We start from the raw sequence: 6,289 nt of genomic DNA on the forward strand, positions 1-6,289 counted from the left end.
GGGATCCTTCCCGATGTGCCCATAACATTGAGAGGGAAGACAGTTCGCATGAACGTCATGGTTGTTCAAGGACCCTTGGATTATAACCTACTCCTTGGATGAGACTATATTTATTGCATGGGAGCCATTGTCTCCTCACTCTTTAGAGTAGTGTGTTTTCCGCACGAAGGAAGAGTGGTCAAGCTCGTGGACCAGCTTTCATTTCCTGGATCACGCATAGCAAATAGTTATATACTGTCCCTGAATGGTCTCTTCACGCAAGAAATGTCTCAATCCCCAGTCCGTCCTCCCGATGAGCGCGAGTAATTCGGAGGGATATGACTGAAACCCAGGGGGCATGCATCCTGGTCTGCTTCGACAGGAAAACTTCGGGTATAGAGAAGGTTTTCGCGGGAGAATATGACTAGTCTGTACCCCGTCCGTGATTGGAAGAGGGGTTATTCTAGAATAAGATTCTCTTGTCAAAGTTATGTGAGTTGGCAGAACTGAGTCAGTCGCCTTTGTTTATCTCGGTAGACATCGCCGAAGAAGTGTTTTGTTCGCACCGCAAATAGAACAATCTTTGGGTAACCTGTAAGAGGTAGGCCTCTCCCGATAGAACAAATGTTTTGTCTGCAAATTGAGGGGTAATCTTGAAACCATAATTTATACCTGGGGGCATGCAAACCTTTTGGCATGCAAGCGAAAGAGCGATTATTTATCTGTTTTTTGGATTAGTCGTTTCATAACTTGCATAAAGAAAGGATGTGGGGCAAAAATCTAAAAATTGCCGTTTTTATATGAGACATTCTTATCATATGACTGGATTAATCGAGCAGTTTTAGCACATAGTACAAGCTTGTTAAAAAATAAACATAGGTCCGAGCAAGTGTTTCCACCCGCATTTAAGCTCGTTAAAAAATGAACTATCCCCTGGTAAATAACCACCGTGAATGTAGTACTTCAGCCATTAAAGCCTTGGTCGTGTTTGCACCATCACCTCCTCTTTTCCATTGGCCGATCATTCACCTCCATTTGATTGTTTACCCATTTTGAGGAACAGTTGCGAAGAGTGATTTCACTAGCCATCCTTGTGACACTGCCATGATTGGAAAATTCCAAACCTTACCTGGAATTAGCTGCTACCCATTTTATCACTCGTTCCTCAAAAGACGAGTCTTCTTTAAGCTCTTTTCATCTGACTCGTAAAATATGAAAAGATTGCCGAGTTTTGGCCTTCTAGCTCGTTAAAGTGTCCGGAAGTGCTATCCCTCCTCTAGATTTTAATCTTTTTGGACCTGAGGGATTATTGCACAAAAAGATCGAGTGCTTGTTTTGTTCGGCTCGTTAAAACTATCGAAAACTCATCCCTTCTGTATTGTTTTATACTTTTTCGGACTTAAGGGATTAGATGACGAAAAAGGAACTTTGGAATTACCTTTACGTACCTTTTTCAGACTCTCTAAAAATGAAAAGGACCGAGTTATCTTTGTCGTTAGACTCGTTAAAAAGATCAATAGCGACAAACTTGTCTTTAGGCGAGAATGAGTTTCACTATCGCTAGGCTCGTTAAAACATCGCGATGGGTTTGCCCGAAGGGAAAATTATAGAACAAGCATATGTTATCCTCCTCAAGCTTGACAAAAATAAAGAGGTACTGGTCAGCAATGACTGGGGAAAAATTGGGAAGAAAACTCAAAGAAACTTTATTGGTAGCAAGTCGCTCTTGAACATGACACTTCCACTCCGTGCCTGAGTCGGGTTGGGTTGTTTCATTCACCGGTCACATCACCATGGTCACGCCATACCATCCACATTTGGGGTAAATGCTACCAATCCATCACATAAGTGTCGCCGACATGTTCAAGAGAAGTCATCCAGAGAAGTCACCCGTGTCCCATCCACTACCATACATTATACTTCATTCTTTCATGACCGCCACCCTGAACCATATATCATCAGATCGTTTTCACCTCCATCAAAATCATTTGCTCCGTTCCGTGTCATTGATGTGGGATTCATTAAGGCCCTCCTTTGACGGATCGCTTCTTGTCGACATCATCTCATTATCCAAGAAGTTGGTCTAGGAACACCCCTTCAGTACTTTGAAGCTTGCATGCCTCAATGGCAAGTTTCTCACTTCCGGCGACAGGTATACATCAATGACCTTCGACCGAAAGATTTTGCGTGGTGTTTGACGCCAAGTCATTTATTCACACCACGTGAATTGTACTGCAGTACCTTGAGGGTCATTATCATTATCGGTGATTCCTCTCGCGGTTGTTAACAGTTTACATCATTGACTGGTAATCAAGTGATGTCTTTCCATGTTCGACATCAAAACATTTCTCACATGGATCGACTTGTACTTCGAGTGAAGATCGGACGAGATTGAAGACCCCGGATCTAGTTTCATCCATCCGGGCTGCGATATAGATTCAGGAAAAATAAAGACATTGAAATGTACAGCATTGCAACACAGATGATCATCCTACCAAAAGGATGATGACTTCATCAGAATCATCAGTCTACCATCGGACGATTGTCTGTTCTATGTACATGAAAATGAATTTATAAAGCTGAGCATGGGAATGCCCGCCTCAGCTAGATCATGAAAACAGTATGAAGATAATGTATTGTATTGTATCTTATTACAGGTCTCCTCCCAGCATTGAAAGAACTTCGGGTCCTCCTAATAAAGCATTTCACCCGATAAACGGCCTCATACTTTAGGGGGCAACTGTTATAGACATTTTTGTGCCTTACAACTATAAGCATGAAATGTCCATAAACCAAGGGATCCTAAGTCCCTAAAATTGTTGTTCCAGCTCCTAAAGAAACAAGGTCAACAAATTACAGCTTCTCCCAGAAGTTCTCCACCAGAAACTGCTCAGAACTAGTCAAATCAGGATCATTTCAGCTGCTCCACTAGCTAGCTGCGTTGCAAAGCACCCAAATACACTGGCTAGGTGCGTTGCAACGCACTTGAATGCACTACCAGGGTGCGTTGAGCGGGAAATGACAAGTGGCGGAGTCATTCCACGAGGTGGAGAGACAATGGAAGCTTCCAGAATCTTCTCCAATGACACTTGCCTCACTGAATTCGACCAGTGATGAGTAAGAGGCTCTCAATCTCCAAGTGGAAGCAAGAACTGACAGAGAGAGGCCACTAATCAATTCATGAGCTGACTCATCCTCTTTGCATACATCTATATATGGATCCCTCACCAAGAGATCCAGAGGCTGGAATTTTGTACATTGCAGAGAATTGCTGTTGGTTTTGAGATAGATATCAGAGTATTGGGTGATTTATGCTTTGTTGGAGGTGAAGAGGGGATTCTATGCTGGGAGGTTGATGCTGGATTAGGAATCATCGGTTGTAACTCCTCCTGGATCTTCTTGTTTTATCAATAAAACTATTTGAGTTTCTCATACATGCTTGTATATCATTGATGTTTGTTATATTTGTATGTTTAGCTTAAATCTGATCCTAAGCTTTTTATGAACATAAATCCATGTCTTTGTGTAGTTTCCTTCTTCTGTGAACTTGCAGGAACTTGGTGACGCTGGGCAAGTAAGGGAGCAGGTAGCTGGAAGCTATCAAAGAGGAGAGAGATTGGATTGAAGGACTAGCGCAAGACACAGGTTGGTTCATCCTATTCCTCTTCATTTATAGTTCATAAAGGAGAATACAAGAGTAGTTTTCCCTATTTGTTTCTGAGGTCACTGTCACACCTCAGTGGGATAGGGTCGTTTTGAATAGACACTTTTCTTGATAACAGGGCACAACAATATAAATAAGTGGTATAACTACAATAGTAATGGGGTAATCACTAGTATTATAGGGACCCAACATGCCCCTCTCCTTCAAAAAAGTGTTGTCCTCAACGCTTGAGCAGTTCTGGATACTTCTGCATAAAATTCTCATCCTCCCATGTGGAATCTTCAGCGGATAAGTTCTTCCACTTGATAAGATACTCTGAAGTTGATCGATTTCGTAGCTGTCGAGTTCTTGTTTCTGTGACTGCTTCCGGTTCCAATATAATTTTTCCTTCCTCGTCAAGTTCTGGCAATATTGTTTGAACTGGGAGCTTGTCGCCTATAACCTTCTTTAAACATGAAACATGGAAAACTGGGTGCAATCGAGAAGCTGCAGGAAGCTCCAATTTGTATGCCATAGTACCAATCTTTTCCAACACCTTGTACGGACCATAATACTTTGGTGATAATTTATTATCCTTCTTAGCTTGCTTTAGGGACATTTGCTTATATGGTTGTAGCCGTAGGAATACCCAATCACCTACATCAAAACTTCTTTCACTGCGATGTTGACCTGCCTGTTGTTTCATTCTATTTTGTGCCAACACGAGGTTATCCTTTAAGAGTTGGAGGACTTGTTGTTGATGTTCAATGTGATGTTCCACTGCCTGAACCTTAGAATTTTCTCTTAAATATGATGTGATTGATGGTGGTTGGTACCCATAAAGTGCCATAAATGGGGTCATTTTTGTTGCTGTATGGAAGGAAGTGTTATACCACCATTCAGCCAGAGGCAACCATTTGACCCATTGTGTCTGTTTATCAGATACAAAGCAACGAAGATATCCTTCCAAACATTTGTTTACTATCTCAGTTTGCCCATCAGATTGAGGATGATAAGATGAGCTATGAGCTAATCGAGTACCAAGACAAGAAAATAATTCTGTCCAAAAATTTCCAGTGAAAATGGGATCTTTGTCACTTACAATAATCTTTGGGTTTCCATGTAGCTTTTGAACTGTTTCCATAAATGCAGTAGAAACTGTACTGGCTTTAAATGGATGTGATAATGCACAAAAGTGTGCATACTTGGTAAGTCTGTCAACTACCACCATGATGACACTCTTTCCCTCAGACTTGGGTAAACCTGTGATAAAATCCATTGAAACCTCCTCCCAACGTTGGCTTGGAATGGATAAAGGTTGTAATAGACCCGGTGTCTTAATTGTTTCAACTTTATTTTGTTGGCAAACCAAACATTCCGCCACAAACTTTTGAATATCTGATTTAAGGCCATCCCAAAAAAATTCCTTCTTAACCCTGTGATAAGTTTTTAAAAATCCTGAGTGCCCTCCTAAGGGAGAAGTGTGCAATTCCATAAGAATCTTTTGTTTTAGCTGGGAATTCTTACAGAGGTATAAGCGATCTTTGTACCATAACGAATCATTTTTCCAGCTAAATGTATCAGAAGTACTGGAATCTTGTTGTAGCTTTCGAATAAGTGCCCACACTTCTTCGTCATTCTTCCATTCCTCCTTTGCTTCATTTATCCAATCTGGTTGGATAATAGAAATGGCACACAAAAATGCTTCCATATCCTCATCCTTTCTTGAGAGTGCATCTGCCACCAAATTTTGCTTCCCTTTTTTATAGATGATTTCAAAGTCATAACCCAACATCTTTGTGACCCACTTTTGTTGCTCTTCAGAGGATAATCTTTGTTCTAAAAATTATTTAAGGCTATCATGATCCGTTTTTACCTTGAAGTGTCTTCCCATTAGGTAGGGTCGCCATTTCTTAAGTGCATGGAGTATTGCCAACATTTCCTTCTCATAAATAGCTTTGCTTAAAAACTTTCCCTTGATTGGACGACTTTCAAAAGCAATGGGTCTTTCATCTTGCATTAGAATAGCACCAATTCCATTTCCTGAAGCATCACATTCCACAATAAAGGTTTTTGTGAAGTCCGGTGTAGCTAAGACCGGTGCTTGGCACATTGCCTCTTTAAGATGTTTAAAGGCCTTTGTTGCTTCCGGAGTCCATGAAAATGAATTTTTCTTCAATAATGTTATTAGAGGTGCTGCTATTCTCCCATAATTCTTAACGAACTTGCGATAATACCCTGTCAACCCAAGAAATCCTTGCAGATGCTTTATGGATGTGGGGATTTTCCATTCCTTAATGGCTTTAATTTTGCTAGGGTCTACCTTAACTCCTTCATGAGATACAATATGACCCAAATATTCCACCTCCTGGACTCCAAAGAAACATTTGGATCTTTTTGCATATAATTGTTTCTCCTCCAATAGTTGTAGCACCTTGTCAACATGTTCAACATGATCCTTCCAAGACTTGCTGTAGATTAGTATATCATCAAAAAATACCAACACAAATTTTCTAAGGAATGGTTTGAAAATTGAATTCATCAAACCTTGAAATGTTGAAGGTGCATTGGTAAGGCCAAAAGGCATGACCAAAAATTCATAATGACCCTCATGAGTTCTAAATGCCGTTTTCAGAATGTCTTCAATCTTCATTCTGATTTGATGAT

The sequence above is a fragment of the Pinus tabuliformis genome, chromosome 3_1 (genome assembly GCF_031772625.1).
Source record: "Pinus tabuliformis cultivar Carrire ecotype Pingquan chromosome 3_1, CPIR1, whole genome shotgun sequence".
In the NCBI taxonomy this organism is placed as follows: domain Eukaryota; kingdom Viridiplantae; phylum Streptophyta; class Pinopsida; order Pinales; family Pinaceae; genus Pinus; species Pinus tabuliformis.